The 11410-nt window shown below is 39.7% G+C and overlaps 4 non-coding genes across 4 annotated transcripts; all 4 read left to right on the forward strand.

Annotated features, from left to right (window-relative positions):
• Positions 1–2111: 2111 nt before the first annotated feature.
• Positions 2112–2302, forward strand: LOC139285941 (U2 spliceosomal RNA). Its single transcript, XR_011597362.1, has one exon. It is a non-coding gene; the product is annotated as a U2 spliceosomal RNA (small nuclear RNA).
• Positions 2303–3324: 1022 nt separating this feature from the next.
• On the forward strand, positions 3325–3488 carry LOC139285934 (U1 spliceosomal RNA). The gene has a single exon (XR_011597355.1). It is a non-coding gene; the product is annotated as a U1 spliceosomal RNA (small nuclear RNA).
• Positions 3489–5144: 1656 nt separating this feature from the next.
• LOC139285936 (U1 spliceosomal RNA) lies at positions 5145–5308 on the forward strand. Its single transcript, XR_011597357.1, has one exon. It is a non-coding gene; the product is annotated as a U1 spliceosomal RNA (small nuclear RNA).
• A 4163-nt stretch (positions 5309–9471) lies between these two features.
• Positions 9472–9635, forward strand: LOC139285937 (U1 spliceosomal RNA). The gene has a single exon (XR_011597358.1). It is a non-coding gene; the product is annotated as a U1 spliceosomal RNA (small nuclear RNA).
• The last annotated feature ends 1775 nt before the right edge of the window (positions 9636–11410 follow it).

Below are 11410 nucleotides of genomic sequence, written 5' to 3' on the forward strand. Positions count from 1 at the left end.
GAGAGCTTCATGGAATGGGTTTGGTGATGGATTTGAGGTGGGACAAGACCAGGCATTCAAATGATTTCATAACCACAGAGGTCAGGGCGACGGGTCTGTAGTCATTTAATCCTGTGGGCCCTGGTTTTTTGGGGACGGGGATGAAGGTGGAGGCCTTGAAGCAGGCTGGCACGTGGCATGTCTCCAGTGAGGTGTTGAAGATGTCCGTGAACATCGGAGACAGCTGATCGGCGCAGCGCTTCAGGCAGGCTGGGGAGATTGCTATTTATCACAGCCATATCCCCATTTACAATCACTTCACATTTACTTCACTTTCATTGATAGAGACCTGTTAATTAAAGATAAAAAACATATTTACATCTCCTGTACTGCATGTAGCATCTTTTTAGAGGAATAGTAGGAGACACTGGGTTGCAGAGTGCAGTTCCCTCTCTTCTCCACTGGAGTTCGCTGGAGCTCAGTTTGTTGTTCGTCAGAGGGTTACCAGATCAAACATAATTACTTGCCTCAGAGAGAATCAGAATCAGAAGTACTTTATTGATCCCCGGGGGGAAATTGTACAGTACCGGTGCTCCCATTCAAGAGTAGAAAGTAGCATAATTTAGAACTAAAAGTTTGTACAAAATATAAAAATAAGGAATAGAAAATACAAAATATACACATTTACAGTATTTAAGTGAAATGAGGTAAAAATATATACAATAACAATGTATATGTATGTATGTGTTGCACTAAAGTGTGTGACTATATATGTATTGCACTTAAACATTTGAATAAATAGTGAGGTGGTGTATGAACAGGTGAGGTAGATACAGATACGGATTTCCAGTCTCTTCCTGAGTGTCTGACACTCAGAGAGAGGAGTTAAACAGTCTGATGGCCACAGGCAGGAATGATTTCCTGTGTTGCTCAGTTGTGCATTTGGGAGGAATGAGTCTCCCACTGAAGGTGCTCTTGTGTCCGACCAGTACGTCATGGAGAGGATGTGAAACATTGTCCAAGATGCCCCGCAGCTTAGACAGCATCCTCCTCTCTGACACCACCGTCAGAGAGTCCAGCTCCACCCCCACAACGTCACTGGCCTTGCGGATCAGTTTGTTTAGTCTGTTGGAGTCCGCCACCCTCAGCCTGCTGCCCCAGCATGCAACAGCATAGAGGATAGCACTGGCCACCACAGACTCATAAAACATCCTCAGCATAGTCCGGCAGATGTTGAAGGACCTCAGCCGCCTCAGAAAGTAGAGACGGCTCTGGCCCTTCTTGTAGAGGGCATTAGTGTTCTTTACCCAGTCCAGTTTATTGTCTATGTGAACTCCCAGATACTTGTAATCCTCTACAATGTCCACACTGGCCCCCTGGATGGAAACAGGGGTCATCGGCGCCTTGGTCCTCCTCAGATCAACAGTCAGTTCCTTTGTCTTTGTCACGTTGAACTGCAGATGGTTCTGCTCGCACCATGTGACAAAGTTCTCCACAGCAGCCCTGTACTCCTCTTCATCACCCTTACTGATACATCCAACTATTGCTGAGTCGTCAGAAAACTTCTGAAGATGGCAGGTCTCAGTGCAGTAGCTGAAGTCCGTGGTGTAGACGGTGAAGAGGAAGGGAGAGAGGACAGTCCCCTGCGGGGCCCCGGTGTTACTGACCACTCTGTCTGACACACAGTGTTGTAAGCGCACATACTGTGGTCTGCCAGTCAGGTAGTTGACAATCCAGGACACGAGGGGGGCATCCACCTGCATCAGAGAGGACTTTTTATGTGATTAAATGTTTATTTTCACACTTATAATTCACATGACATTAGATTTGTGTAAAAGGAAAGGTACAGCTCTCTTTCTGACAGTAAATAACATAGTTCTCACATTTTAAATTCCTATTGGACCAGATTATGTCACATGACCAGGAAGTGTTGTGTAACTGCTTATGCTCTGACCTTATTTTCTTAAAATGACACATTTTGCTGCCATTTTCTGTCCTTTCACTCCTCCACTGTCTTTAGTGTACTTTGTTTCTGTCTCATGGAGTGGAGTTGTTACTGAAATAGAAATTCAAACCGTCAGTGAGACTCCCGGTGCAGAGAATCACATCCTTACCTTCGACACCTTGATGGTATCGCTTCTCGGCCTTTTGGCTAAGATCAAGTGTAGTATCTGTTCTTATCAGTTTAATATCTGATACGTCCCCTACCCGGGGACCATATATTAAATTGATTTTTGGAATAGGGAGATGGAATAGGGGCTTGCTCCGTCCACTCCACGCATCGACCTGGTATTGCAGTATCTCCAGGAACGGTGCACCCCCCTTTCATTGTATAAAATTAATGATTAGGAATATGTTCTAATGGTGCTCAGAGTTAAAAGGTTAATGTATTGTTTAGCTGCAGTGTTTATTATCCTTGATCTGAGAGCAAGGAATTGCAAAGTGGTGACATGTTACATGCATGCAACTGTTAAATTAATTGAATAAGTAACTGTTGACAAGGAGACTACAAAGAGGAATTTGTAGTGTTCACTGCCCTTCTTACATTTTAAAAAATATGAAAACATCACTTTATCATTAAATTCTCACACTGATTGATTGGATTGAATCTTTTAGGCTTCATTGCCCTCTAGTTCTGCTCATTCCCCAAAATTGAAAATCCTGATTGCAGAGTTTTCTCTAGTTTGGTTTCACAACCTGAGACACACTGCATGTGTGCACTTCAATTCAGTTATCTAAATTATTTTATTCCTGTCAGATACAGAGAAACATACTGTATATATAAATTACTGTTGTTGAATTGTGATGTGTTATACTATACAGCATGTTAAAATCCTATTTTACAAAATGGCCAGCATTGTTCACACTCCAGAGCAGTAGGTGGCAGTAGCAGGAAGTGGTCAGTTCCCCACCAGTAGTAAACAAAGAAACAGGAAGTGGTTGTAATGTGAGGGGAAAAATGTGTTTTGTGTGTGTGTTTATAGTCTTATCTCTGAATTTCAAATGTGGATCAAACAATTGTTGATTGCAGTGTAATTTAGCTCTGGTTAACCTGAATTTGCTGTTGTGTTGTTACTCATTTGTTGGAGGTAAAATAGATACAACTGGTGATTTTAGGTTAGAATTTGATGTGGGAATACAGCATTGCATGATGGGAAAAGCACCTATGTTTCTCAAGTAAAATGTATATAATCAACCGTAGTACAGAACAGATTCTTTTGTATTCAATTCCCGCAGACTCAACCTTCCCATAGCCTCTGGTTTTGGTCATTTATAGACAGTCAACACCATCAGTCAGCATGGTATGTCTGTGAAAGACCCCCTTGTCTCTGAGCTGTACAACTCATACTTACCTGGCAGGGGAGATACCATGATCAAGAAGGTGGTTCACCCAGGGCGAGGCTCATCCATTGCACTCCGGCTGAGCTGACCTCTGCGAATTCCCCAAATGTGGGAATCTCGACTGCATAATTTGTGGTAGTGGGGGACTGCGTTCGCGCTCTCCCCTGATAATGTGTTAAATGAAAAATTAATTAATTTTCAACAATATATTTACTACTGGAGTACATAGTGGCCTGACTTTCCCACCACTTGAGATGGTCTGATGATTTTGGAAGAAGGGGCTCCTCTAGGTCAGACCACACTTCCATGATGGCTTCTGCTGTGGGACTCCTTGTTGCTCCTGCACCAGCAACCTGCTCATAGAAATGGCTCCAAATGACTGATCCTTGTGCAACACTGCATGCTTTTTCCTGTTGACCTGATTGCTGACTGGGTTCGCTGCTAAGAGTGACTCTTCCTGCTGCAGTGTCTATCTGGAAGGCCTCATCTGCAGCTCTGGCATCCCCAGATGTCACCTTTTTTAATCTTGGGTCAAGCGCAGCAGCATCTCCAAGGGTGTGGTTCTATTCCATTCTGTGGAATCTACCTGCCAAGACATTGTCTCCGCTGTCCAGTCTCTTGCAATGTTGAGATGCTTTTTGGCCAGGTTTTCTGCTGTGTGCCGGTTACTAAATTCAAAACAATAGGCAGGAGGACATGTTGAATTCTTCAATGAAGTGGCATGTTGGTGGCATGTTGCCATAAATTGCAAACTGACACTTTGGACACCCTTTCCTTCAGTTATGCTGCTTCTCTCTGGTACTGTCTTCTTTGATGGAAGAGTGTAGGAAGCATTGAGAGTATTGCCATATCACTTGAATCCATATATTTGATATATCGCCCAGGCCTACATCCATTTATTCTCAAGTTCTCAACTGATTGGATTGAATATGTTAGGCTTCATTTCTCGCTAGTTCTGCTCATTCCCCAAATGTGAAATCCTGACTACAGAGTTTTCTCTTGTGGGGTTTCACTGAGAATCACTGCATATGTATGTACTTTATTTCATGTATCTAAATTCGTCTTTCCGGCTTTTAGGCATATACAGAGAAGCATACTATGTATATATTGCAATCATTTGCCAGTTTTTTTAGGTACACCTAGCTAAAACTAATGCAGTCTAATACAACAATCCTGTAGTAAATCCTCCCTTCATGAAGGTTATAATGTTCAGTTCTTTTTGAAACAGTTCTAGAGATGTGTTGATTCAACTGCATGATCATTTTGGAGACTACAGTTTGTGGTGCTATTGAACTGTATTGTGTGATACTATACAGCATGTTAAAATCCTATTTTGCAAAACTGCCAGCGTTGTTCACACTCCAGAGCAGTAGGTGGCAGTAGCAGGAAGTGGTCAGTTCTCCACCAGCAGTAAACAAAGAAACAGGAAGTGGTTGTAATGTGAGAAAAAAAATGTTTATAATCTTATCTCTGAATTTCAAATGTGGATCAAACAATTGTTGATTGCAGTGTAATTTAGCTATGGCTCACTTGAATTTGCTGTTGTGTTGTTACTCATTTGTTGGAGGTAAAATAGATTCAACTGGTGATTTTAGGTTAGAATTTGATGTGGGAATACAGCATTGCATGATGGGAAAAGCACCAATGTTTCTCAAGTGAAATGTATATAATCAACCGTAGTACAGAACAGATTCTTTTGTATTCAATTCCCGCAGACTCAACCTTCCCATAGCCTCTGGTTTTGGTCATTTATAGATAGTCAGCACCATCAGTCAGCATGGTGTGTCTGTGAAAGACTCCCGTGTCTCTGAGCTGTACAACTCATACTTACCTGGCAGGGGAGATACCATGATCAAGAAGGTGGTTCACCCAGGGCGAGGCTCATCCATTGCACTCCGGCTGAGCTGACCTCTGCGAATTCCCCAAATGTGGGAATCTCGACTGCATAATTTCTGGTAGTGGGGGACTGCGTTCGCGCTCTCCCCTGATAACATGTGAAAGGAAAAGTCTGAGGCTAGTTGATGTTATCTTTATTTTTCCCCACAAATTTTTATTTAAAATTTGAACGCCATTAAATACAGCCAATACAATCTAAAGGAAATATAGCACAACATAAAATTGCTGTATTGACACAAAGACAAGAAGAGGAAAAAAACAGAAATAAAAACAAGAAGGAAAGAGAAACAAACTCAAAGCCAGATGCTCCTCCTGTTTAACAAGTGGTAATTTTTACAAAATGGAGTATATTTGTTAGACTTAGACTTTATTTATCCCACAGCGGGGAAATTTACAAGTCACAGCAGCAAAGACATAAATGTGCAGAAACACACAGCAGACAAGCACTGTGTCAATAAAAACCAGAAGTTTTTTGCTTTTTTTTTAAACAATATACATATAATAAATACAGATATAAAAAATACAGGGAATAAAATGAATATATACACGGAAAATATAAATATGTACAGATTTATGTACAGAATTTTGAATATAGTGCTGTCAAACAGTCTTATAGCTGTAGGAATGAACGACCTGCGGTAGCACTCCTTCTTACACCATGGGTGTAACAGTCTGCTGCTGAAGGAGCTGCTCAGGGCCTCCACAGTCTCGTGCAGGGGGTGAGAGGTGTTGTCCATGATGGATGTCAGCTTGGCTAACATCCTCCTCTCCCCCGCCTCCTCAGTGGAGCCCAGCGGGCAGTCCAGGACAGAGCCGGCTCGCCTAATCAGTCTGTTGAGCCTCTTCCTGTGAATATTTTTCCATAATAGTGCAATGCATTTTTTGCCGTAAAGCAAGCTGAGTTCTATAAATGGTCATTGTTCATTTTTGCTTTAATTATGTTTCTCTGGATATAAGCCCAACAGAAAAAGTTTAGGGTCCACTACGATTTGTTTTGAAATAATCTCCTCAATTATAACTCTTACCAGAACATTTTAATCTTTTAATTGGGTCTTTGTTTAGTTGGTGTCTTGGTTCATGTACAGTATATATTTAATTTTTTCCGGTTTTTAAATATGTTCTCTTGCAGTGTTTTTCAACCACTGTGCCGCGGCACACTAGTGTTCCGCGAGATATAGTCAGGTGTGCCGTGGGAAATTATCCAATTTCACATTTTTTTTCTAAAAAACATTTTTTGGAAACAAATTAATTATTATCTGCCAATAATGTGCCGTTGTCGGCTGTGAGAGCAGTGTGTTGCAGAGTAATCATGTAATAAATACTCTTCGCCAATAGGCGGCAGCACAGTAATTTGAGACAAGATGTTAGGGGGTGGCGGTGATTAGCGAGACTGACAGACATCAGTCTCGCTAATCACCGCCACCTGCGGCTGCTACCATCTTGTCTCAAAGTACTGTGTCAGTGACAGTGATGGAGAAGTTTTTTAAAAGGAAGAATGCTAACTCAGAACTGGACCCTGGACAAAATTCTGAGCCAGATGAAGGCCCTAGTATGAGTGGAGGTAAAAAAAAAAGCAAAGACGGCAAGCTCGAGCAAAGCCTCTGGCGCGAGGCAATACGACGAAAGCTATCTTTCATTTGGATTTACTTTCACCGGGGATGCAACTACACTGTTACCGTTGTGCCTGGTGTGTGGTGAAAAGTTATCCAACAGCTGTATGGTCCCAAGTAAACTTAAATGCCATCTCCAAACAAAACACCCTTCGCTTCAAAACAAGAATGTGGACCATTTTCTCAACTGAGAACCTTGACTGGGTCAGGGACCCATACAGCTCAGCATCAGTTGGAAAGGACATGACTTTACAGGAGCAGGAGGAACTAACTAAACTGAGACAAAATCGTGGTTTAAAGCTAAGCTTTGCTGATCTGCCTTTGGACAGTTTTTGGTTGGCTACTGCCAAGGAGTACCCCATTCTGGCAAACAAAGCAATTTTGACATTGCTCCCATTTTCCACGACATATCTGTGTGAGGTTAGCTTTTCAAGCCTGACTGCTATAAAAACTAAAAGCAGAGAGAGACTGAGAGCTGTTGAGGAAGAGCTTCGTGTTTGTCTGTCTTCTATTCCTGCCAGGATATCAGCTCTGTGTTCATCCAAACAGGCCCAGGTTTCACACTGAGTGAGTAAAAATAAAAAATGAGATTGTGAAATACTTTTTTCTGTGTTTATTTGATTCCTGATGATAAAACTTTGATGAGAATGACTTTATATTGTTAATATAGGCTACAGAGTTTCAAATTTTAACATTTTCGGCTGGTGGTATGCCTCGAGATTTTTCCAAAGAAAAAAGTGTGCCTTGGCTCAAAAAAGGTTGAAAAACACTGTTCTCTTGGACTCTCAGAAAACATGTCAGCTTTTCCATAACAAAAATGTCTTTTACAATTTCAAGCCACTGTTCCTGTTTTGGGGTGTTTACATTAAGCCAATTTCTGGTAACGGCTTTCTTATTTGCTGCAAGTAAAACTTTAGTCAAGTAGAGATCTTCTCTCATGAAAACATCTTCAATTTTCCCAAAATACATCACAGGACAGGTATTTGGGATTTCATATCCCAAAATATTTTTAACAACTGCATTTACTTTTTTCCCAATATAGCCTTATCTTTTTCCAGAAAATATGAGAGGGGTCAGCCTCCATGCTTCCTCACAGCCTCCCACATTGTTGTTGTGCACCAAGTTGCCTACTTTTTATTTTGGGTGTTATGAAAAAGCGAGTTAAGTTCTTCCAGCAGAATTCCCTCCATACTAGCGACATTAAGCATGATTTTAATGTACTTTACACTTTTCTGAACCTTTGTACTGTCTTCTTATCTTTTTATCTTCCTTTTTTTGTTCTAATTGTAAATTGTTTTACTTCGATTGTATCTTTTTATCCTGTAAAGCACTTTGAATTGCCGGAGAATATGAAGTGTGCTATCCAAATAAAGTTGCCTTGCCTTGCCCTTTTCAGCACCATTTCATTGGTATTAAATCCCAGAATATTTACCACTATGGACCTTGGTGTCGCATTTCCTTCCAGTTTACGAGCCAGGGCTCTATGAGTGCGTTGGATCTGTAAATTGTTGTCTGCTGTTAATACAAGTTCAGTTTTCAAAAGTTGCTCCACAAATTCAGACATGGAGTTGCCTTCTTTCTCTTCTGGTACGCCATAAATGCATATGCTATTCCGTCTAGACCGTCCTTCCAAATCTGTCAGCTTTTCCTGCATGACTTTCTGCTTTTTCAATGATTTAATCAGTGCATCTTTCATAGCCATGTTAGTTAGCTCAGCCTCATCAATTCGTGCTTCTGCTTCATTCAATCTAATTTCGAGGGCGTGGATTTGTGTGGAGTTAGCAGAAGGTTTTTGGTAAATTTCCTTTTAAAATCCTGACTGCAGAGTTTTCTGTGTGTTTTCACAGCCTGAGAAACACTGTATATGTGTGTACTTTATTTCAGTTATCTAAATTATTCTTTCCTGCCATATACAGAGAAACATACAGTATACATAGATTGCAATCATTTGCCAGTTTGTTAGGTGCACCTAGCAAAAAGAATGCAGTCTAATACAACAGTTCTGTAATAAATCCTCCCTTCATGAAGATTATAATTTTCAGTTGAAACAGTTCTAGAGATGTGTTGATTCAACTGCATGATCATTTTGGAGACTACAGTTTGTGGTGCTGTTGATTTATATTGTGTGATACTATACAGCAGCATACTACAGCATGTTAAAATCCTATTGTTCACACTCCAGAGCAGTAGGTGGCAGTAGCAGGAAGTGGTCAGTTCCCCACCAGCAGTAGACAAAGAAACAGGAAGTGGTTGTAGTGTGAGGGAAAAAAACTTGTGTTTTTATTCTTATTTCTGAATTTCAAATGTGGATCAAACAACTGTTGATTGCAGTATAATTTAGCTATGGCTCACTTGAATTTGCTGTTGGGCTGTTACTCATTTGTTGGAGGTAAAATAGAAACAACTGGGGATTTAGGTTAGCATTTGATGTGGGAATACAGCATTGCATGATGGGAAAAGCACCAATGTTTCTCAAGTAAAATGTATATAATCAACTGTAGTAAAGAACAGATTCTTTTGTATTCAATTCCCGTAGATTTAACCCCCCCCCCAGCCTCTGGTTTTGGTCATTATAGATATTCAGCACCATCAGTCAGCATGGTATGTCTGTGAAAGACCCCCTTGTCTCTGAGTTGTACAACTCATACTTACCTGGCAGGGGAGATACCATGATCAAGAAGGTGGTTCACCCAGGGCGAGGCTCATCCATTGCACTCCGGCTGAGCTGACCTCTGCGAATTCCCCAAATGTGGGAATCTCGACTGCATAATTTCTGGTAGTGGGGGACTGCGTTCGCGCTCTCCCCTGATAATGTGTGAAATGAAAAATTATACAAAGATCAACTCGAAGTACAAGTAGAAAATTGATTTTATGTAGTGTAGCAGCTGTCATGTACTTCATTTAAGTGTATCTAAGGATTTGTTATTGATTGCTGTGAAGCTGATCAAGTTTCAATAAAAGTAGAGATCCATACCATGTCATTTGTGTGCCACTATTTAAGGAGCAAAAGAAGTTCTGATTCTGATATAGTGATAATGTTATTAATATACCCTTACACATATTAAGTTTGATTTAATTCAGATTCAGTGGATCATGCTCTGATAAATATGAGATCACAGGATCTCTGTTGTTAATAGGACAGCTCTGGAAGTAAATGGTCAGTCAGTGAAGAAGAGTAGAATCTGGCAGTTGTATACTTTAGTTTGCAGATTATTCTGATGAAACATGTTTTGAAATCATGTGAAGGTCGATAGTCTGCTGAATAAATCAGCTAATGAATGCATTGTGCGGTACAGAGTTTACATTGGGAAACTCTGTTATGGCTTAAATGTTCAGTTCTTTAGGTCACAACATGAGTACTGAAAGGAAATATAATTGTATTAAGTTGAAATTGTAATCTTTTTACATTTTGACCGCAATGAACTACTGCAAAACAGATTTAAAGTGTATTTTTAATCGTCCAATAACTTTATTTAATTAACACTCCAGAAACACCCTGTAACTTTTGGCTTCAATCAAATAGACAAAAAATCATGTTTTGTGGTGATGTTGGTATATGAAAGTTTTAAAAAGTTATTCCTTGGAAGCTTCCAGAAAGTGTTGAATAATGAGATATCAGTATTAGATTTGGTTAAGTTAAATTACCTATTCCAACGTGAACCTTTTTGAAGAAGAATTAGCTGTGTGACTCAACTTTTTTCATGCAGTTTCTAGCGATTTTGAAATTGTGATGGGTACAGCAGTGACATTAAACTGAAACAAATGCTGCACAGTATAGTCACACCTTTTAACAAATGTATACAGTAAACACCTACCCACATGTAAGTTGAGTACAGATGCCACGGTGTTTTCATAATCATGTCCTCACATAACTGAAAAATCCCATAAAATATATTTACTCTCAGAAAAATCAAATATAGGTTGGACGCTCAAGCCTATTATTATTATTATACATCATTAATACAATAAAACAAATCTTTTTCTCTGTGTCTCTTGTGTCTTTAACCCAAATCAACTTTAAACCTTGAAATCTTCCTCACAGTCTGATAACATTAGTGAAAAGCACAATAATAAATACCTCAGAGTAGACCATACAATCACCCAAAGAATCCAACCTAAAAATGTAACAAATGTAAAAGATAAGAATAATAATCCTCGATGGAATTATGAAGACAAATCAGCTCAAAAGAAATCCATGTAATAAAAACATAACAAAAGCTAAATGGAAACCACAGGGTGCAAATATTTAAAGGTTTCAAGACAATTAAAATGCTCTGCTTTTGTGTATAGTTTGGATTTGCAGCTTAACACTTACCATTAACCTGTTTGCATTTCTGGCATTGTGTACTTTTTTTTAAACTTGTGGTGGTGGGGGGGTTAAACAAAAAGGTCAATAACCTACTTGAACATCTGCTCCCTCATTGAAAAATCCAGAATGAATAAGCAAATACTTATTAGTATGTAAAGTATTTCACATGAATCAGTCTCTAACTTAAATAAATGTGAGAAGCTTTTTATAAGACAATGAATTTTATAGCCAACAATCTTGTAGTTGTTTTTCATCAGAAAAACAGTTAATAAAA

Source organism: Enoplosus armatus, chromosome 5 (assembly GCF_043641665.1).
Source record: "Enoplosus armatus isolate fEnoArm2 chromosome 5, fEnoArm2.hap1, whole genome shotgun sequence".
Classification (NCBI taxonomy): domain Eukaryota; kingdom Metazoa; phylum Chordata; class Actinopteri; order Centrarchiformes; family Enoplosidae; genus Enoplosus; species Enoplosus armatus.